Below are 24,219 nucleotides of genomic sequence, written 5' to 3'. Positions count from 1 at the left end.
GGTTAAATAAAAAATGTTTTTTTTAAATGCCAAGTGATCCCTGCACAACACATAAGCTCACACAACCCAATAAAGCATCGCACTTTAAAGGGGGATTCCACTAATGGTCAAACGTGTTTGGGGAAACAAAAAACATTAGGATATACTCATAAACATGTATGTTGACAGATGGTGAGAGGATACAGCATTTTTGCTCATCCCATAACCCCAAAAAAGGTAACTTGGTCCATTTGATGCCCCACCTGCGTTAGCTGTGATTGATTGAGCTTTCCTGTCTCAAAACTGTCCAGCCCCGTCTATCCGGTACTCCAAGCCGACTTGAGCAAACGCGCAAATTATTTGAAAGACTTTAAATACTACTTGAGCCCAGGTCTGGCCAGTGTCCGCATATCATTTCACCTAACGCTCTAGTTTTCATAATCAGAAGTGGGATTAGAACCAAAGGAGGTCGTTGGTTCCAGACAGTCAGACATCAGGGGATGAGGAGGGTCAGACAGTAAGGATGGGAAGTGTGGCTGCCACCAGAGACAAGAGAGCAGGAAATGACAGTAAAGTCGCCCGTTTATGGCGGCTTCCAGGCAGTGGACTTGGATACGAGAGGCCTGGAGTGAAAATATAGAGTTACACACTTTGCTGCCCTGAGGACCCAGACCCAAACAGCAGAGAGAGATATCAGAGGGATATGTCGGTAGGCTCCAACCGTGAAAGCCTTAGTCATAACGCCAAAACGATGTTATCTTATGACAAATTGTATTATAGAATGTTATGCCATTGTGCAGTTAAAAAATATGTGCATTAGGGAAAGTATGCTAACAGTAATGCACTTTAGATGAACTCTTCATCAACGCCCATTGGGAATGCATTGAGAGAATGTTCAGTTGGGCATCAGTCCTAAAATGAACGTTCAAAACAATATTGTGACAAAACATGCAACCTGGTTTCAAGTCCTGGGTGCCGTTGAGCCATTGACCCTGAAAACAGCTCACTTGATTCAGCCCTTAGTGCAAATGTTCCACTGTACAATTATCCCTGTTGCCCGGCAATTGACCTCTGTTACGCTGATCAAGCTGCCAAATTTGGGACTTAGGATCAAATTGTACTACTGCTGCCAACAATGTTAGAGCGTCTTTAACAAGACTGATCTCAAATAGACACTTCATCTGAAAACATACTGTATACCAGTATGATTCCTGATTGAATAATCTGTCCCTTCTAGGGTTTACGGGTTGGCTCTATACCCTGATATCTAATGCAGAGGTCTGTAATGCTCTTTGAAGTTAAGCGTGTGCCCTCTTTGACTTTTAGAGAAAAGTAATGTTGTCATAAGAGAAGAATTTCCAATTATCAGAACTAGCTCAAATAAAGTGTAGATTACATTTGCTGGGTCTACGTCTGTGATACTTCCTATAGAGAGTGAACTGTGAATGTGATGGGGATAGGCTACCTCTTCATGCCATCCTCATCCATTTAGCCATGTTTAGCTAGCTAGAACATGGGAAAAACTACATTTAACTTGATTAGAACATGGGCGAAACCAACTTTAGCTACCTAGAACATCGGTGAAATTGACTTTAGCTAGGTAGAACATGGGTGAGACTAAGTTTAGCTAGAACATGGGCAAAACCAAATATAGCTGGATTAGAACATGAGTGAAACCAATGTTAGCTAGCTAGAACATGGGTGAAACTAACATTAGCTAGCTAAAACATGGGAAAAACAAGTTGAGCTAGCTATAACATGGGTGAAATCTACTTAAACTAGCTAGAACATGGGTGAGACTAAGTTTAGCTAGAACATGGGCAAAACCAAATTTAGCTGGATTAAAACATGGGAGAATCCAACGTTAGCTAGCTAGAACATGGGTGAAACCAAGAAGATAGCCGGGATATGCTTTCCCTTTAAGATGGTTTCCTCTAGGTTTCTTCCTTCTAGGGAGTTTTTCCTAGCCAATGTGTTTCTTCTTCTGCTTGCTCTTAATTACCGTAATTAATCTAAATTAAGATAGAAATGCTAAACCATTTAAGTTCTTCCTAATTATTCCATATTCTAAAGTGTAAAACCCAACAACATTACATCCGAAACATCACATTACTATGTAGGAGTCAGAGTATGCTACGTGGGATAGGGTGTATAATTAAGCAATAAGGCCCGAGGGGGTGTGGTATATGGCCAATATACCACGGCTAAGGACTGTTCTTTTGCACAACGCAACGCGGAGTGCCTGAATACAGCCCTTAGCCGTGGTATATTGGCCATATACCACAAACCCCAGAGGTGCCTTACTGCTATTATCAAATGGTTACCAAGGTAATTAGTGCAGTAAAAATACATGTTTTGTCATACCTGTGGTATATGATACCACGGCTGTCAGCCAATCAGCCTTCAGGACTCAAACCACCCAGTTTATAATTGAATGAAGATCAGTAATGTAATTATTTGGTGGGTGCTTATATTTGTCCAAGTGTGTATTATACGCATGTTCGAATAGGACATTTTATTTTCTTGCATATGTCAATTCTCCCTGAGACACCCTCAAAGAGAGGGGTCGTGGCCAGCGTCTACCATTATCAACGGCAACCCTGGAGTAATTAGGGTTAAGTGCCTTGCTCAAGGGCACATCAACTGATTTTTCACCTTCTCAGCTCGAGGATTCAAACTAGCAACCTTGGGGATATTGGCCCAACACTCTAACCGCTAGGCTAACCGCTAGGCTACCTGCCACCAGCAGATCACTGCCGAGTGCAAAACAAAATCGGATCTCAATCCAATTGCACATACAGTATGTTACTATGTGATCTACTATACAATACATTTGCATCTATATCATTCAATTCAGATATGTAATACATTACCACCCGGGGAAGGAAAAAAAAACAACTGACCTGCAATAAACCCAAACATGATATTAATCCTGTATCACATTTATATATAAAAAATTATATAGGGTACACATCCTGAATGAATATACCATGAGAACTTTTCATTGTTGCAACTGTGGTTTGGATTTGTAAAGATAACTCAGACCGCATGAAAGACGGGTTCATTTTACAGTCGGCTTTGTCAACAATTGTTGTAGATTTTTGGAAGTGGGAGACATTGAGGCCGGCAGTCTAGCTCTGCATGTCTACTGAGATTTGTCATGCCATTGTAATACTAGATTGGAGTTTTAAACAAACAACCAAATAAGTTTTGTTATAGTGGAGAGGGATTGGGCTTTATCAAATATGAGCTCAGTTCAACTCAAAAGGTGAGTTTCAAGGTGGGAGAAATACATTATTGATGAAAAGCCACAGTACTTTGCCCCTTAGAGACACCATAAGGAGCACCCAGAACTTCCCCCTCACTTAAGAATAAGAGTATGTTACGTTGACAGGTCCAGAATGATTCTGTCTCAGAAAAATGAAAGAGTGTTTTAGGAGTAACTAGGGTGGGCTCCCTCACATTTATTTATTTGTGAGGCTAAAGAACTTCTGCCCCCTTCTTATAGCTGTCCAGTACACACGGACATGTGTTCCTGTCAGTCATGGCACATCTCCATTTGTCCTCCCCTTACACTCTGTTCTCTTCCCAGATATCTCACATTCATTTAAAGTGTTTAATTATTCATGAATTATTACAACTCTAATGTTAAAGAGTGCAGAGGCTGGTATTTAATCAAACCTGTAATGTGGAAAAAGTCACTATTCTGTACTGCAAAATCACACCATTTCATATAGAACATCTTTGTTTTGTTTTGTGACACCCAGTAAACATTTTCTCAATATTTTCCACACTATGATGCATAACAATCTGGTATTTCACATTGTGGATTTCACAGCATGTAATTGATTGAATTTCCAGCCGTAGGCTCTTTGGAACCATGAAATACACCATACTGTGTATTGTATGTATCACTCATTGTACTGCAGTAACATTGAATATCACTCTGACCAAATCTCATGATCTTCCTAGTCCTGATTGTGTCCAAACTCTGCATCATAAATGTATGTTTTACATACATCATCAAGTTTGGAGAAAATAATATAGCTAGCTAGGCATTTACACAAATAAGAATAGGAAACCAGCAAAAATGTGGAAGCATCTGTAACAGCCTTGCTTATTTTTATCTGTCCCAGGGAGTCTGTGTCCATGGCTGAACCCTTTAATTATAAAAAGGAATAATGTTGTTTTTATTGCTAGCAGCTGGAGGAGCTTGCCACTCCCAAAAACAAACTGAGCTTGTTATATTATCATAATGATACAGTCGTGGTAAACGGATTAGCCTACTATGATCATGCTCCGGACTTTCTTTCCCGCGCCCACCCCCATTCAACTTATTGGTAGACTAACTGTGTTAGCAACGGCCTGTACTTCTGTTCTTTACTAGCAGTGTTAGGGAGTAAGTGGGGCAACCTTGATTTAGCCTTGAAGAATTGGCGTCGGCTCCCTAAGATAATGCCTACCCACTGGGCACAGACGTCAGTTCAAGGTCTAGTTTTGACATACATTTGGTTGAGTTGTCAATTAACGTGAATTCAATGTGAAATCAACTACAAAAAAGTTCAGTGTCATTGGATTTTTTTTAAATGCCCTTACGCGGAAACAACTTTGATTCAACCAGTTTTTGCCCAGTGGGTAAGCTTTAACTCAGCAGGCTAACACAGTCTTATGGCATGCAGGAAACACAGTTTCGAACCCCTGTTTGTCACATACTACACAAGAAAGCAATAATCAACACACCACACAACTATAGCTTGGACAAACTGTCATGTCTAGTCTAGATGCTGACACTCTTCTCCACTGTCTATTCACCTGACATAGTCAATATTTGGCCCAAGTTTACACTTGGGGTCATCTCTCTCATCTTGTTACATGAAAGAGTGTATGTGTAACGGTTCTCCTCTTGTGATGTAAAGGCGGACCAAAGCGCAGCGTGGTGGTTGTTCATTATATTTATTGACGACACTATACATGAACAAACTAACGAAAACAAAACAAGAAACGTGAGAACTCAAAACAGCCCTGTCTGGTGCAAACACAAAAACAGGAACAATCACCCACAAACAAACAGTGAAACCCAGGCTACCTAAGTATGATTCTCAATCAGAGACAACTAATGACACCTGCCTCTGATTGAGAACCATACTAGGCCGAAAACATAGAACTGACCCAAAACATAGAAAAACAAACATAGACTGCCCACCCAACTCACGCCCTGACCATACTAAATAAATACAAAAACAAAGGAAATAGAGGTCAGAACGTGACAGTACCCCCCCCCAAAGGTGCGGACTCCGGCCGCAAAACCTTGACCTATAGGGGATGGGCGTCTGTCCGCGGTGGCGGCTCTGGCGCGGGACGCGGACCCCACTTCGCCATTGTCTTAGTCCGCCGTATTGTCCACCTCCGTGGCTTACTCCCCATCACCCCTCTCAATGACCCCAATGGACAGAGGGGCTGCTCGGGACAGAGGTGAAGCAGCAGCTCGGGACAGAGGGGCAGCTGCTCGGGACAGAGGGGCAGCTGCTCGGGACAGAGGGGCTCTAGCGGCCCCTGGCTGACTGGCGGCACTGGCGGCCCCTGGCTGACTGGCGGCCCCTGGCTGACTTGCGGCACTGGCGGCCCCTGGTTGACTGGCGGCGCTGGCGCTGGGCTGACTGGCGGCACTGGCGGCCCCTGGTTGACTGGCGGCACTGGCGGCCCCTGGCTGACTGGCGGCACTGGCGGCCCCTGGCTGACGGGCGGCACTGGCGGCCCCTGGCTGACGGGCGGCATTGGCGGCTCCTGGCAGACAGACGGGCGGCGCTGGCGGCGCTGGGCAGACGGGCGGCGCTGGCGGCGCTGGGCAGACGGGCGGCGCTGGCGGCGTGGGCAGACGGGCGGCGTATGTCCGGCAGAGGAACTGTCCCGGGAGGCTCCGGCAGAGGCGCCGGACAGGCGGGAGGCTCCGGCAGAGGCGCCGGACAGGCGGGAGGCTCCGGCAGAGGCGCCGGACAGGCGGGAGGCTCCGGCAGAGGCGCCGGACAGGCGGGAGGCTTTTAATGTCCATCCGGCAGCGCTGGAGAGGAGGAAGGCTCTGGTAGCGCCGGAGAGAATTGGAGAGGAGGAAGGCCCTGGGCCGGAGAGACAGCCTAGCTGCCACCAGGGCTGGGGTGTGGAGGTCAGAAACCGGGCCGTGCAGGCGCATGGATTCAACCTTACATGGTCCCGGTCGCCCTGCCAGTGCGAGGTGGAATAGCCCGCACTGGGTATAAAACAGTGTAGACGCACTGGAGACCAGATGCGTAGAGCCGGTATGGCACCGATGCCCACTCTAGCCCGGCCGATACGCGGAGCTGGAATGTACCGCACCGGGCTGTGCACCCGCACTGGGGACACCATGCGCTCCACACATAACACGGTGCCTGTGTAACCACCTTTCCTACCTGGCGTAGCCATTCACAAGAAAGCAGGCTTCCATCCACGACGCCGCGCTGCCTCCTCATACCAGCGCCTCTCCGCTTTCGCCGCCTGTGGGGCGGCAGCGAGACAATGATCACCATACTGCAGGAGCCTCGCGCTCCGCTCGTCACTGCCCCCGGGACACTAGGCGGCAAGATTTCTCCAACTAAAATAGTTCCACCCTGTGGCACTTACTGGCATGGGCTTAATTCAATGGTTTGGTACACACATTCTTCTTGTTAACTCATTGGAAGCTTTCTATTCAGAGTCTGTGTCGCTTTGAAAAGATGAAGGGGGGTGGATGATGTGACAAAGGCATTTTGAGGCACTCAAAACACACACACACACACACACACACACACACACACACACACACACACACACACACACACAGACATAAGAATAGAATATGGACAGAGAGACACATGCACATGTAACAGGGGAAACTCAGGTCCCATGAAACACATGCAGATGTGTGCACAAGCGCCAACATACCCTGAGTGTACAAAACATTAGGAACATCTTCCGGATATTGAGTTGCACCCCCTTTTGCCCTCAGAACAGCCTCAATTCGTTGGGGCATGGACTCTACAAGGTTTTGAAAGTATTCCACAGGGATGCTGGCCCATGTTGACTCCAATGCTTCCCACAGTTGTGTCAAGTTGGCTGGATGTCATTTGGATGGTGGACCATTCTTGATACACACGGGAAACTGTTGAGCGTAAGAAACCCAGCAGTGTAGCAGTTATCGACACTCAAACCTGTGCGCCTGGAACCTACTAGCATACCCCCATTCCAATGCAGTTTGTTCAATAGTTTGTCTAGCACATTCACCCTCTGAATGACAGACACAATCCATGTCTCAATTATCAAGGTGACACCAATAAGGGATCATAGCGTTCCCCTAGTCAGTCTATGTCATGTAAAGAGCAGGTGTTCCTAATGTTTTGTACACTCAGTTTACATACAGTGCCTTCTGAAAGTATTCAGACCCCTTCACTTTTCCACATTTTGCTACGTTACAGCCTTATTCTAAAATTGAATAAATAAATAAAATATCCTCAGCAATCCACACAAAACACCCCATAATAACAAAGACAAAACAGGTTTTTAGACATTTTTGCAAATGTATTAAATATAAAAAACAGAAATACCTTATTTACATAAGTATTCAGACCCTTTGCTATGAGACTTGAAATTGAGCTAAGGTGCATCCCTATTTCAATTGATCATCCTTGAGATGTTTCTACAACTTAATAGGAGTCCACCTGTGGTTAATTGAATTGATTGGACATGATTTGGAAAGGCACACACCTGTCTATATAAAGGTCCCACAGTTGACAGTGCATGTCAGAGCAAAAACCAAGCCATGAGGTCAAAGGAATTGTCAGTAGAGCTCAGAGACAGGATTGTGTCTAGGCACAGATCTAGGGAAGGGTACCAAAACATTTCTGCAGCATTGAAGGTACCCAAAAATACAGTGGCCTCCATCATTCTTCAATAGAAGAAGGCCACTCCTCAGTAAAAGGCACATGACAGCCTGCTTGGAGTTTGCCAAACGGCACCTAAAGGACTCTCAGACCATGAGAAACAAGATTTTCTGGCCTGATGAAACCAAGACTGAACTCTTTGGCCTGTAGGACAAGCGTCATGTCTGGAGGAAACCTGGCACCATCCCTACGGTGAAACATGGTGGTGGCAGCATCATGTTGTGGGGGATGTTTTTCAGCGGCAGGGACTGGGAGACTAGTCAGGATCAAGGCAAAGGTGAACAGAGCAAAGTACAGAGAGATCCTTGATGAAAACCTGCTCGAGAGCGCTCAGGACCTCAGACTGGGGTGAAGGTTCACCTTCCAACAGGACAACAACCCTAAGCACACAGCCAAGACAACACAGCTTCGGGACATGTCTCTGAATGTCCTTGAGTGGCCCAGACAGAGACTTGAACTCAATCGAACATCTCTGGAGAGACCTGAAAACAGCTGTGCAGCAACGCTCCCCATCCAACCAAACAGAGCTCGAGAGGATCCCAAATACTGGTGTGCCAAGCTTGTAGCATCATATACAAGAAAACTCCAGGCTGTAATCGCTGCCAAGGTGCTTCAACAAAGTACTGAGTAGAGGGTCTGAATACTTATGTAAATGTTATATTTCAGTTGTTTATTTTTATTTTTTAACTCTTTTTTGCTTTGTCATTATGGGCTATTGTGTGTAGATTGATGAGGGGGAAAAACAATGTAATCAATATTATAATACTGCTATAATGTAACAAAATGTGGATAAAGGCCTTGTGCAAGCTACTAGTATCAAGACACACACAATTCAATATCAAGCTCACTCAGAAGTTGCAAATCAACATTAGAAATCCCAGAGCACACAATGGGCAGCCTTGCTAGTGACCTGAACAGTGGCATTGGCCCCCGAGTCAATGCCTAAACTTTGGCTTAGCTGGGTAATGTGCTGGCGCACAGGAGATGCTGGGTCGAACCCTGGCACCGGCGGTTACACTGACACTTACAGTGGGGGAAAAGAGGATGTATAATATTTGGCTAAACTACCAGACCTCATACATAGCAAACGTCCAGCTGCTGCTCAATACATGCGGACTTACGGGATAACGCAGAACCACAATGACTCTAAACTCACTGGTTCCCAATGTTCGTGGAGGTAATAAAAAAACTACAATGTGAATAGAGACAGGGCTCTAGCTGTTGCTATTTACCTTCGTGAATAGACACTGAAATTGTTTCCGATGCTTGTCTCGTATCACCGCGTCGCAGCGCACCATTCAGAACGCAGAACCAAAACAACACTTTTTAAGACCTGTCACTCATGCTAAGTGGCAAGATTATTGCATAACATGATACATCTAATTCAAATACATGAATATGAGATCAATCAACTATCCCTGAGTTTATGCTTATTGATGGTAGGCCTACATCATCTTACGTTGTATAATGTTTAAGTAACCTAATTGAAAAGCAGTGCATATTTTAATCAGAAAAAAAGATGGGCTTTATAAAAGATGGGCTTCTTAAAATCAGAAGAACTTTAAAGAAAGTTAGGTTCTTATTAGGATTGTTCGAACATGTTCAACTAAACACTATATTATGTTTAATACAAACGTACACTGCAGGCTAGATAGACCAGATATTGCCCAATAGGCTACACACCAAGGAACGAAATAATTAATGCAAAACATACCTATTCTATGCGAGGGTTTTCGTCCTATTCGGGCTCATGGATCCTTTAAATGTTTCGCTCCTCACAATTGAATGGTCCTCACTAATGAATGATGAATGATCCAAAAACTGCAGGTTGACGAAAATAAGTTTATCCGGTGGATGGTGAAACAAAACGTTTTCCACTGAAATAGGAAACGAAACCTACAGTACGCGTCCAATTATACAAACGTGGTTTAATTGTTAGAATTGCGAAAATGCTTTGATTTGGCTCATATACTGTACATCCCAACAGCCGTCGGACAGTGAGAAAGTTATCCCGAATGTCAAAAACACTGGCACCACTCTTGTGATGACCTCACCGCGGCGTCAGCCAATCAGGACGGTAAGGGATGCAAGGAGACTTGTAAAAAGGGCTCGACACTTTTTTTGTGGCAACTGGAAATTTTGTTTTTGCTGTTGAAAGAAAAAAAGATACCATTATTTTGGATCGTTTCAATATGAACATAGATGTGCAAAATTAGTTTACTGAATGTAAAAATGTTAAATTAAATACATGGGAAAATATTTATTTATCTAAAATGTGCTTTGAAATCCGCGTAACACTCTCCAATGAGCCAATGAAAGGAGCATACAGTATTATAGGCCTAGGTTTACGTTGGATAATTTTTCAACATCTCTGGTGTCATCTAGCGGTAAATGTTGTGTATCACGTGGAATTACTGTACAGCATGGCCAAGCCTATGGTCCATGCTCTTGATATAAAGGATGGCAAAAGTGTACACTTCAGAAGAAGGAAGATATTATTAGGGGTCAGAACTCACCCCTGCAATAGAGTAGTTTGCTGTGTAGGCCCATTAGGCTACAATTAATTAATTAATTAATTTATCTAACCTTTATTTAACCAGGAAGTACTCAGAGTGTCCTGGCCAAGATAGGCAGCACCAAGTCATTACACAATTACAGACAGACAACATGAAAAATTACAAGTAATCTAGTAAAAAAACATAGAATTCACAAGGGTATAACAAAATCATAAAACAGCAAATTAAAAACATTGACAGGTCAAGGAATCAGTCTCAAAATCCTTTGTCGGTGAATTAAAAACACCAATCGAGACAAAAAGTATTTTGTAAGGCGTTCCAAGCCAATGGCACATAGTACATAAAATCCCTTTTACCAAATTCAGTTCAGACATTTGGAACAGTTAGCAGGATAAAGTCCTGCGAACGAAGAGAGTGCCCACCACATTTCTGAACAAAAATGCCCAATTAAAATGGTAGTAAACCCAAAATGGCTTTGTAAATAAAAGTATACCTGTGACTGGCCTATATACAAAGTGCAGTGGTACGTAAGGGTTTTGCAGTTTAAAATAAACCTCAATGCACCATGGTTAAGGGCGTCAATTGATCTCAAACACTGAGCAGAAGCATTCATATATAAAATATCCCCAATATCCACATACCTGGGGTGGCAGGTAGCCAAGTGGTTAGTGGTTAGAGCGTTGGACTATCAAATCAAATCAAATCAAATTTTATTTGTCACATACACATGGTTAGCAGATGTTAATGCGAGTGTAGCGAAATGCTTGTGCTTCTAGTTCCGACAATGCAGTAATAACCAACAAGTAATCTAACTAACAATTCCAAAACTACTGTCTTGTACACAGTGTGAGGGGATAAAGAATATGTACATAAGGATATATGAATGAGTGATGGTACAGAGCAGCATAGGCAGATACAGTAGATTGTATCGAGTACAGTATATACATATGAGATGAGTATGTAAACAAAGTGGCATAGTTAAAGTGGCTAGTGATACATGTATTACATAAGGATACAGTCGATGATATAGAGTACAGTATATACGTATGCCTATGAGATGAATAATGTAGGGTAAGTAACATTATATAAGGTAGCATTGTTTAAAGTGGCTAGTGATATATTTACATCATTTCCCATCAATTCCCATTATTAAAGTGGCTGGAGTTGAGTCAGTGTCAGTGTGTTGGCAGCAGCCACTCAATGTTAGTGGTGGCTGTTTAACAGTCTGATAGCCTTGAGATAGAAGCTGTTTTTCAGTCTCTCGGTCCCAGCTTTGATGCACCTGTACTGACCTCGCCTTCTGGATGATAGCGGGGTGAACAGGCAGTGGCTCGGGTGGTTGATGTCCTTGATGATCTTTATGGCCTTCCTGTGACATCGGGTGGTGTAGGTGTCCTGGAGGGCAGGTAGTTTGCCCCCGGTGATGCGTTGTGCAGACCTCACTACCCTCTGGAGAGCCTTACGGTTGAGGGCGGAGCAGTTGCCGTACCAGGCGGTGATACAGCCCGCCAGGATGCTCTCGATTGTGCATCTGTAGAAGTTTGTGAGTGCTTTTGGTGACAAGCCGAATTTCTTCAGCCTCCTGAGGTTGAAGAGGCGCTGCTGCGCCTTCTTCACAATGCTGTCTGTGTGAGTGGACCAATTCAGTTTGTCTGTGATGTGTATGCCGAGGAACTTAAAACTTGCTACCCTCTCCACTACTGTTCCATCGATGTGGATAGGGGGGTGTTCCCTCTGCTGTTTCCTGAAGTCCACAATCATCTCCTTAGTTTTGTTGACGTTGAGTGTGAGGTTATTTTCCTGACACCACACTCCGAGGGCCCTCACCTCCTCCCTGTAGGCCGTCTCGTCGTTGTTGGTAATCAAGCCTACCACTGTTGTGTCGTCCGCAAACTTGATGATTGAGTTGGAGGCGTGCGTGGCCACGCAGTCGTGGGTGAACAGGGAGTACAGGAGAGGGCTCAGAACGCACCCTTGTGGGGCCCCAGTGTTGAGGATCAGCGGGGAGGAGATGTTGTTGCCTACCCTCACCACCTGGGGGCGGCCCGTCAGGAAGTCCAGTACCCAGTTGCACAGGGCGGGGTCGAGACCCAGGGTCTCGAGCTTGATGACGAGCTTGGAGGGTACTATGGTGTTGAATGCCGAGCTGTAGTCAATGAACAGCATTCTCACATAGGTATTCCTCTTGTCCAGATGGGTTAGGGCGGTGTGCAGTGTGGTTGAGATTGCATCGTCTGTGGACCTATTTGGGCGGTAAGCAAATTGGAGTGGGTCTAGGGTGTCAGGTAGGGTGGAGGTGATATGGTCCTTGACTAGTCTCTCAAAGCACTTCATGATGACGGAAGTGAGTGCTACGGGGCGGTAGTCGTTTAGCTCAGTTACCTTAGCTTTCTTGGGAACTAGTAACCATAAGGTTGCAAGATCGACTCCCTGAGATGACAAGGTAAAAATATGGTGTTCTGTCCCTTAACAAGGCAGTTAACCCACTGTTCCTAGGCTGTCATCAAAAATAAGAATTTGTTCTCAACTGACTTGCCTAGTTAAATAAAGGTCAAATAAAATAGTCTAGTAAAGGCATAAATGTAGCTGATACTAGCCTCCTTCTGGCTTCAAAAGAAAAACAGGCCATATTCCTAAAAGAAAATCCCAACTTCAGTTTAAAAAAAAATTGTAAGTTGTTGAATATGCAATTTAATAAAAGAGAGGTCTTCATCAATTAATATTCCAGATATTTATATGAGGTTACAGTCTCAATCTCATTGCCCTGGCAGATAGTAATAGGCGAAAGGTTCAAAGATCTATTTCTTGCTTTAGAAAACACCATTAGTTTGTCAGTATTGAGGATAAGCTTCAATTGACACAAGGTATGTTGCAAGTTGAAAGCAATGTGGTGGACAGCTCCAATGCATCAAGCAGTATGTCTTCCCAGTGGGCATATGACATGATAAAGATGTCTTTTACTGGTTGAAATTAGGTCGGTACGTCATATATTATATATATTACATCCAGATTAAGAAGACCTCTTCATGATGTCTTTTTGATGTCATGAAAATATGTCTTATTTTGGTTGATATCTGGATTTTGGTTGAAATCTGATTAAAGGACTGACCAGTTATCTAAATACTGTTTAATTAATAGAAACCAATCTACAGTACATAAACATGTCCATAGTGTTTGTGGGCCATGCACCCATTGCATATAAGACACTAGAACCATTACAATTACAACAATAGGAGTAATGTTCTTTTCCAACAGGGTTTGATTCAGCTGAGCACACTTGGCAAACAACAGATGGCAGAGCACTCCAAAGCGGGTTAGAGTCTCGTGGCGTACTGTACCCAGTAGCGGGTTAGGGTCTTGTTGCGTACTGTACCCAGTAGCGGGTTAGAGTCTCGTGGCGTACTGTACCCAGTAGCGGGTTAGAGTCTTGTTGCGTACTGTACCCAGTAGCGGGTTAGAGTCTCCTGGCGTACTGTACCCAGTAGCGGGTTAGAGTCTCGTGGCGTACTGTACCCAGTAGCGGGTTAGAGTCTCGTGGCGTACTGTACCCAGTCAACACACTGGGCACGAGTCTATTTCTCTTGGCATAGACTCGGACTCGGGGGGAGGGGGGCTTCATCCGGGCCGAGCTCTTCCCTAATCCAGCAGTATCATATTACTCTTGGCTCTGGCTAATGGTACTTGTGCAGAGTCCACTTCAACTTATCCGGCACAATTATATTTTTCAGGCATGTGATGAAATACCAATTTTAAAAAACAAAGAAATATATATTTCACCTCCAAGTCATCAAATTTTCTAGGTCATTAAAAGCTACAATTTGTGACCGTCTCTGCGGTACTATAGCTATCAGAGATGGTCCCTAATTTAGAGGATATCCAGTTCTATAAATGCTTTCGATATAGGCTATGGCAGTGTTTTTTTGTAGTTACAGTCCACCCAATTGAAAAGTGCACATTCACTTCCATACTGTTTGTTCTAGGCTACCAGCATGTAAGATAAACCTGCACAATAATACAGGATACCCTTACAAAATTTAACTGCCTTTAAAATGCAGTAAACTGCAGAATAATAAATTAATGTTTTTTAAATGAATGATATCTGGATTGCTTGCTCTGTGTATTGGCTCTTAGTGGTATTGTTTTGTCTGTGTTAGCTAATTGCAGTTTGTGCTGCACAGTTTCCTGTGGTCCACTGAATGCTGATGTTCTATGACTAACTACATATGTTTTTTGTGAATTTAACAAATAACATGTAGGCCTATGTATTTCTTTCAATATCCTACCTATAATCCACAAGGATTTACAAAACCCTATTTTTATTGCATTTATTTCCATCAATAATTAGTACAAAATTATTGCACCTGAAAATATGACTATTATGAATACACAAAACATGGATTGTTTGTGTAAGAAAGTAAGCTAGGCTAATTATTGAAACTAATGGATGTGAAGATTTTCTTGATTCAAGATCCTTGTATTTTATATTTGAGAATACCATACATTTTAGGGCCTCCCGGGTGGCACAGTGTTCTAGGGCACTGCATCACAGCGCTAGCTGTGCCACCAGAGACTCTGAGTTCGTGCCCAGGCTCTGTCGCAGCCAGCCGCAACCGGGAGGTCCGTGGGGCAACGCACAATTAGCCTAGCGTTGTCCGGGTTAGGGAGGGTTTGGCCGGCAGGGATATCCTTGTCTCATCGCGCACCAGTGACTCCTGTGGTAGGTGCGCTAACCAAGGTAGCCAGGTGCACGGTGTTTCCTCTGAGACATTGGTGTGGCTGGCTTCCAGGTTGTAGGCGCGCTGTGTTAAGAAGCAGTGCGACTTGGTTGGGTTGTGTTTCGTCTCTCCCGAGCCCGAGTTGTAGCGATGAGACAAGATAGTAATTACGAACAACAATTGGATACCATGAAATGCAGGAAAAACGTTTAATAAAACAACCAAGTAACGAGACAACATAACAGAGGCATGAACACAGGAATAATACCAACTGAGGAATGAACAAAGGGAGGGACCTATAAAGGGCAGGTAAGTCCAGGTGTGAATCATGATGAGTGCCAGGTGTGCGTAATGATGAGTGCCAGGACTGGTGGTTAGTATTCCGGCAACGTCACCGCCGGGGGGAGGAGCCGGAGTATACGTGACTGACCCAACCTTCTGACGCGCGGCTCCTGCCGCAGGACGACGACCAGGGTGACGACCCTGAGGACGAGGAGCGGGTCAATCCGTGCGGCGAAGGTGGAAATCACAGATGATGTTAAGATCCAGAACGTCCTCCACCAGAACCCAGCGTCACTCCTCTAGGCCATACTTCTCCCTGTCCACCAGATACTGGAGCCGACCCCCACGACGCCGGGAGTCCAGTAGAGCTCTGACAGCATACGCCGGACTGCCCTCGATGTCCAGGGAGTGGTGGTGGGGTGTCGTGGGGGACAGCATCAGCTAGGGGACCAGGAACCACCGGCCTGAGAAAGGAGACGAGGGGGAGATACGGTAGTGACGGGGCAATTGTAATCTATATGTCACCACGTTGACCCTCCGGAGAACCTTGAACGGCCTCACAAACCGGGGGCTCAGTTTCTTGCAGGGCAGGTGGAGTGGGAGGTTCCTGGTAGAGAGCCAGCCACAATCCCCAGGGTGGAACACAGGGGTCTCACTGCGGTGGCAGTCTGCCTGTTCCATTTGACGATGGACGGCGCGCTGGATTTTCACGTGAGACTCCAGCTTATGCGCACCAGAACCACTCATCAACCGCAGGAGCCTCGGTCTGGCCCAGAGTCCACAGAGCCAGGGCTGGCTGAAAACCCAAGACACACACACACTGGAAGGAGTTGTTGTTTGAGCACATACAGAAGAGGAGCTGATGGAGCAGGTGATATCCTGCTTTATTTAAAATCAAATCAAATGTATTTATAAAGCCCTTCTTACATTAGCTGATATCAGCTGACATATAAGTGCTGTACAGAAACCCAGCCTAAAACCCCAAACAGTAAGCAATGCAAGTGTAGAAGCACGGTGGCTAGGAAAAACTCCCTAGAAAGGCCAGAACCTAGGAAGAAACCTAGAGAGGAACCAGGCTATGAAGGGTGGCCAGTCCTCTTCTGGATGTGCCGGGTGGAGACTATAACAGAACATGGCCAAGATGTTCAAATGTTCATAGATGACCAGCAGGGTCAAATAATAATAATCACAGTGGTTGTCGAGGGTGCAACAGGTCAGCACGTCAGGAGTAAATGTCAGTTGACTTTTCATAGCCGATCATTCAGAGTATCTCTACCGCTCCTGCTGTCTCTAGAGAGTTGAAAACAGCAGGTCTGGGGCAGGTAGTACGTCCGGGTGAACAGGTCAGGATTCCATAGCCGCAGGCAGAACAGTTGAAACTGGAGCAGCAGCACGGCCAGGTGGACTGGGGACAGAAAGGAGTCAATACAGTTGAAAATAAAATACAGTGGGTGGTCCGCCCAGTTCTAACTAGGGTACTTAGACAAAGTATTCCTACGGGTAATGTATGCCCAGAGGCGACTTCGCTTTGTACCCCCTTTTCCCACCAACAAACAAACAGTCGTAACACACAACAATACATAATCATGGACAAAGTGAGATGTAGGCACCAAAACATATGAGAGAGAGAGAGAGAGAGAGAGAGAGAGAGAGAGAGAGAGAGAGAGAGAGAGAGAGAGAGAGAGAGAGAGAGAGAGAGAGAGAGAGAGAGAGAGAGAGAGAGAGAGAGAGAATACTTAAATTCACACAGGACACCGGATAAGACAGGAGAAGTACTCCAGGTGTAACATACGGACCCTAGGCCCCGACACATAAACTACTGCAGCATAAATACTGGAGGTTGTCAGGAGGGGTCGGAGACACTGTGGCCACATCCAACGACACCCCCGAACAGGGCCAAACAGGCTGGAATAACCCCACCCACTTTGCCAAAGCATATCTTCAACCACCAACTTACCATCCTGAGACAAGGCTGAGTATAGCCCACAAAGACAGGAAGATCACGTCAGTGACTCAGCCCACTCAAGTGATGCACCTCTCCTAGAGACGGCATGGAAGAGCACCAGTGAACCAGTAACTCAGCCCCTGTAATAGGGTTAGAGTCAGAGAATCCCAGTGGAGAGAGGGGAACCGGCCAGGCAGAGATGGCAAGGGTGGTTAGTTGTTCCAGTGCCTTTCCGTTCACCTTCACACTCCTGAGCCAGACTACACTCAATCATAGGACCTATTGAAGAGATGCGTCTTCAATGAAGACTTAAAGGTTGAGACAGAGTCTGCGTCTCTCACATGGGTAGGCAGACCATTCCATAAAAATGGAGCTCTGTAGGAGAAAGCCCTGCCTCCAGCAGTTTGCTTAGAAGTTCTAGGGACAGTTAGGAGGCTTGCGTCTTGTGACCGTAGCGTACATGTAGGTATGTACGGCAGGACCAAAAGGTGGACCACCAGTATTTCCCAGAGACGGAATGGATAGTGAGAGAAATACCTGAATAACTGTTGGTTAAGGGCTTGTAGGTAATAATTTCACGGGAAGGTGTACACTTGTTGTATTTGGCTCATGTGACAAATAAAGTTGGATTTGATTTTGATTACATTTCTCTAAAACAGGTTATAGGCTACATATGCACCGCCAAGTCAGAACAGTAGGAAAAATTAAGAGGGGTAATATACCAAATTATTAGGGTGAGACACATGGGCTACTAACATCTTAGTAGGGTAGAGAGGCGAGTGAACGTCTCTTCCCCCTGAGGCAGGGGATGAGGAGCGCCCAGGAGTTCACCCTGGACTTTCGGACCCTGGCCGCCGGAGCAGGATGGAGACAGGGCCCTTATCGACCACTATCGCTGCAGCCTGCGCAAGGATGTCCGTCAGGAGATGGCCTGCAGGGATATCACCCTCACCTTTGACCAGCTGGTGGACCTGTCCTGCTGGCCACCAGCGGACATTCAGAGAGGGCTCTGTCTGTTCCCTCTCCCAGCACCACTGCTCCAGTGCCCATGGAGCTGAGGTATCGATGACACGGGGGGAGGGATGGGGGATGGGCTTAGACACAGAAGTCAGAGGACTGTGAGACAAGGGCTTAATTCTGGACACATGAAAATTAGGGCGAACACGGAGCACGGGGCAACAGCAGGCGGACAGCAGTGGGACTAAGGACTCTAGAAATGGGTGTCATGACGTTGGCCTGGGGGTAGGTTTATGACAGTCATAAATACCTTTTCTTCTTTCCTTTTTTCTTCTCTCTACCCTACTGAGGTTACATTTGCAAAACCCTTGGTTAACATAGAGATTCTGAGAACATCAGAAGGCGAGGGGAAATTAACCATATTCTGGTAATCCGACCAATCGAACGGTATGCGGTGGTGCTTAATGAATATGATGTCAGTTCAGTTGTCATCTGAGACATTCTCATCAATGATAAGATGACATAAACTCTACAGTGGAAAGTCTACACATCAGAGTTATCGGATTCACATGGAATTGTTGTTCAATTTAAATGTTTGAATATGAAATTATTCGTGATGGGATGAAATGTGATTTTAGCTTCTAAAATGTGAGATTTGGGTTTTCATAAGATAGGGCTCTGCTCAATCAGTGGCCCACCCCTGTGAAGGGACATGGGCTATATAACGTTTCAAACACACCCTCCTCTCCCTCCCTATATAAGCCCTTGACGACAATATAACCTCCTGTTCCGAGGACGTGAGGACGACAGTCCTATGTCAGAATGGTTCAGATAATAACTACAGAACGAAGCCAACATCAGCGTGAGCTTTGGTTGCGAATGGTATTTACTTTGAACTCTTATTCACTACAGAAATGATACCTCCTAGCCGTTGAGTTAGCAACCGCAGCTACAAACACAGGTTAGGAAGGAACAGACAGAGTATTCCACCTACACACAACTACATTACTACAACGTATCCAATTTACCAGCAGAGACATTCTTCAAAGGACTCGGTTGGGCAACACGGCCTTCCATCTACCACCAACCTACCGAAGCGCAGCTCAGAGTAAATAGTTATTGCATTTTCCTTTTCCAAATGGGCAGTAATTTAGAATGTATAAGATACTGTATTTACGATAGCACAGCTTCTTCCCATTGTTCCTCAGTCTTCCCACTCTTTCACTCAAACCCAGCCCCTTTTCTTTTGTGTAACAAGCTGTCGTATCTGTTCCGCCCGCTAGGGACGTTTTCCTTTATGACGTAATTTGTAATCAAGTTATGATTTAATTATGTGTATATGTAATTCTGTGTGATTAGTTAGGTATTTAGTAAATGAATAATTAAATCCAATTTTGTATTGCTGATTCAACTTGTGAGCCAGGGTTCGTGCAGATAACCAAGAATTTGCAACTTTCAGATGAGACTGAATTAAGATGACGATTAATATTGACTGCTATTGATGTAAAATATTTCTAGGTCTTTAAGAGTTTGCCCCGACTCTTTAGTTAATTACATTTACATGATTAGCTCAATCAGGTAATATTGATTACGGAGAAATTATTTTATAGAATAGCATGTCATATCACTTAACCCGGCATAGCCAAAGACACGCCATGGGGAAAGGACCAATGAAATGGGAGGAGAGTTTGTGGGATTTCACCTGGAGGGGCAGGTCCCGAGGAACAACAATACCCTCTGCCCGATATGATAGCGGGGAGTCGGAGTCCGGTGGTGATCTTCTTGACAATACCTGGAGGTGGTCTTTAGAAGTGCCGCCCAAGCTCTTTTCCAGGTACGCCGACAGCGGCAGACGAACATCTGGGCTGAAGGTATGTTGACCTCAACTTCTTGCTCGGGGAGGAGCGGAGGCTGATACACCATGGAGCATTAAGTCTCTCACTGTTGCCGCCAGCTACCGCCCCTTTCAGCTCCCCATTCAGCTGTGCCCTGGACACCATTTGTGAATTGATCGCCCCCCATCTAACTTCAGAGTTTGTTCTGTTAGGTGACCTAAACTGGGATATGCTTAATTTAACACCCCGGCAGTCCTACAATCTAAGCTAGATACCCTCAATCTCACACAAATCATCAAGGAACCCACCAGGTACAACCCTAAATCTGTAAACAAGGGCACCCTCATAGACGTTATCCTGACCAACTGGCCCTCCAAATACACCTCCGCTGTCTTCAATCAGGATCTCAGCGATCACTGCCTCATTGCCTGTATCCTCTACGGGTCAGCAGTCAAACGACCACCCTTAATCACTGTCAAACGCTCCCTAAAACACTTCTGCGAGCAGGCCTTTCTAATCGACCTGGCCCGGGTATCCTGGAAGGATATTGACCTCATCCCATCAGTTGAGGATGCCTGGTAATTCTTTAAAAGTAACTTCCTCACCATCTTAGATAAGCATGCTCCGTTCAAAAAATGCAGAACTAAGAACAGATATAGCCCCTGGTTCACTCCAGACCTGACTGCCCTCGACCAGCACAAAAACATTCTGTGGCAGAATAGTCCCTGCGAATAGTCCCTGCGATATGCAACTGTCCAGGAAAGTCTGGAACCAATACACGCAGTCAGTCAGGAAAGCAAAGACCAGCTTTTTCAAGCAGAAATTTGCATCCTGTAGCTCTAGCTCCAAAAAGTTCTGGGATACTGTAAAGTCCATGGAGAACAAGAGCACCTCCTCCCAGCTGCCCACTGCACTGAGGCTAGGTAATACGGTCACCACCGATAAATCCATAATAATTGAAAACTTCAATAAGCATTTCTCAACGGCTGGCCATGCCTTCCTCCTGGCTACTCCAACCTCGGCCAACAGCTCCCCCCCCCACACAACTACTCGCCCAGCTTCTCCTTTACCCAAATCCAGATAGCAGATGTTCTGAAAGTGCCACACCTGGACCCGTACAAATCAGCTGGGCTTGACCATCTGGACTCTCTATTTCTGAAACTATCCGCCGCCATTGTCGCAACCCCTATTACCAGCCTGCTCAACCTCTCTTTCATATCGTCTGAGATCCCCAAGGACTGGAAAGCTGCGCGGTCATCCCCCTCTTCAAAGGGGGATGACAATCCATCCTGCCTTGCCTATCTAAGGTCTTCGAAAGCCAAGTCAAAAAACAGATCACTGACCATCTCGAATCCCACCGTACCTTCTCCGCTGTGCAATCTGGTTTCCGAGCCAGTCACGGGTGCACCTCAGCCACACTCAAGGTACTAAACGATATCATAACCGCCATTGATAAAAGACAGTACTGTGCAGCCGTCTTCATCGACCTGGCCAAGGCTTTCGACTCTTGTCAATCACCATATTCTTATCGGCAGACTCAGTAGCCTCGGTTTTTCTAATGACTGCCTTGCCTGGTTCACCAACTACTTTGCAGACAGAGTTCAGTGTGTCAAATCGGAGGGCATGTTGTCCGGTCCTCTGGCAGTCTCTATGGGAGTGCCACAGGGTTCAATTCTCGGGCCGACTCTTTTCTCTGTATATATCAATGATGTTGCTCTTGGTGCGGGTGATGCCCTGATCAACCTCTACGCAGACGACACCATTCTGTATACTTCTGGCCCTTCCTTGGACACTGTGCTATCTAACCTCCAAACGAGCTTCAACGCCATACAACACTCCTTCCGTGGCCTCCAACTGCTCTTAAACGCTAGTAAAACCAAATGCATGCTTTTCAACCGTTTGCTGCCTGCACCCGCACTCCCGATTAGCATCACCACCCTGGATGGTTCCGACCTAGAATATGTGGACATCTATAAGTACCTAGGTGTCTGGCTAGACTGTAAACTCTCCTTCCAGACTCATATCAAACATCTCCAATCCAAAATAAAATCTAGAATCGGCTTTCTATTTCATAACAAAGCCTCCTTCACTCACGCCGCCAAACTTACCCTAGTAAAACTGACTATCCTACCAATCCTTGACTTTGGCGATGTCATCTACAAAATGGCTTCCAATACTCTACTCAGCAAACTGGATGCAGTTTATCACAGTGCCATCCGCTTTGTTACTAAAGCACCGTATACCACCCACCACTGCGACCTGGCTCTCGCTACATATTCGTCGCCAGACCCACTGGCTCACTGGTCATCTACAAGTCCATGCTAGGTAAAGCTCCGCCTTATCTCAGTTCACTGGTCACGATGGCAACACCCACCTGTAGCATGCGCTCCAGCAGGTGTATCTCACTGATCATCCCTAAAGCCAACACCTCATTTGGCCGCCTTTCCTTCCAGTTCTCTGCTGCCTGTGACTGGAACGAATTGCAAAAATCGTTGAAGTTGGAGACTTTTATCTCCCTCACCAACTTTAAACATCTGCTATCTGAGCAGCTAACTGATCGCTGCAGCTGTACACAGTCCATCGGTAAATAGCCCACCCAATTTACCTACCTCATCCCCATACTGTTTTCATTTATTTACTTTTCTGCTCTTTTGCACACCAGTATCTCTACCTGCACATGACCATCTGATCATTTATCACTCCAGTGTTAATCTGCTAAAATTGTAATTATTCGTCTACCTCCTCTTGCCTTTTGCACACAATGTATATTTTTTCTTTTTTTCTACTGTGTTATTGACTTGTTTATTGTTTACTCCATGTGTAACTCTGTGTTGCTGTCTGTTCACACTGCTATGCTTTATCTTGGCCAGGTCGCAGTTGTAAATGGGAACTTGTTCTCAACTAGCCTACCTGGTTAATCTCTTGAAACTAGCGGGCACTATTTTCATTTTTGGAAAAATAATGTTCCCAAAGTAAACGGGCTATTTTGTCAGGACAAGATGATAGAATATGCATATAATTGACAGCTTAGGATGGAAAACACTCTAAAGTTTCCAAAACTGTAAAAATATTGTCTGTGAGTATAACATAACTGTTTCTCTCGCTCCTACTAAGAAGCCAACTGTCCCAGTTGATATATTATCGAATAGATATTTGAAAAACACCTTGAGGATTGATTATAAAAAAGGTTTGCCATGTTTCTGTCGATATTATGGATCTAATTTGGAATATTTTACACACACCATGCATCCGGCGATGAAGGCCGAGACATAAGGAGCCATGGTACGATGAGCACCAGGATGACAAGTAAGCCTGTAGGAGTGAGCCCATTCCAGGACTTGAGGCCGGGCCAAATCAATAACAAACATCCTGTCAGCTGGGCCCCCCCAGGTTGGGAGCGTTGTGCTTTGCGGACCGGAGCCTCAGTACCCCAGACAACCGAAGCTACCAAACATGAGGCAGGAAGGGATGGTCTCTGATCCAGAGGGTGTGGCAGCGGAATTGTACATGCGGGAAAGGGCATCCAGATTCACATTTTTGGACCCTGGGCGGTAGGAGATGGTGAAATTGAACCTGGTTAATAACAGGGCCCACTATTTGTTTACCAAATTGTGATTCCTACAGCCTTTCGGCAAAATGTGTTATCCCTTGCCAATGATCACCAGTGGTCCGGTCATTTAGGAATCACCAAGACTTATGATTGGGTCCTTCGACATTTATTTTGGCTTAGTTCTGTAGGTTCTGCCACACATGTCAGATAAATGGAAAACCCAATCAGGTTATTCCTCCCGCTCCTCTTTGTCCAATACCTGCCATAGGTGAACCATTCGAACATGAGGTGGTTGATTGTGTTGGACCGTTATCGAAGACATAATCGGGTAACCAGTTTCTGTTAACGGTTATGTGTATGGTAACAAGATACCCGAGGCCATTCCTCTGCGAAGGATTACAGCTCCGGTAGTGAGTAAAGCCTTAATTAAATTCATTTGACATTTGGGTTACCTAAGGTGGTACAAACTGATCAGGGTACCAATTTCCTATCCAAGCTTTTCAAGCAGG

At 45.3% G+C, this 24,219-nt stretch overlaps 1 protein-coding gene across 1 annotated transcript in view; it reads right to left on the bottom strand.

Annotated features, from left to right (window-relative positions):
- LOC139408347 (multiple EGF-like-domains 10) overlaps positions 1 to 9,953 on the bottom strand; it is a 104,832-nt gene extending 94,879 nt beyond the window's left edge. The window contains exon 1 of the mRNA XM_071152110.1: positions 9,625 to 9,953. The gene's annotated coding sequence lies outside the window, so the exon portion shown is untranslated. The remainder of the gene's footprint in view (positions 1 to 9,624) is intronic.
- Between the last annotated feature and the right edge of the window lie 14,266 nt (positions 9,954 to 24,219).

The sequence above is a fragment of the Oncorhynchus clarkii genome, chromosome 5 (assembly GCF_045791955.1).
Source record: "Oncorhynchus clarkii lewisi isolate Uvic-CL-2024 chromosome 5, UVic_Ocla_1.0, whole genome shotgun sequence".
Classification (NCBI taxonomy): Eukaryota; Metazoa; Chordata; class Actinopteri; order Salmoniformes; family Salmonidae; genus Oncorhynchus; species Oncorhynchus clarkii.
The sequence above is the reverse complement of the archived record's forward strand: the minus strand, read 5'-3'. Positions and strand labels throughout refer to the sequence as shown.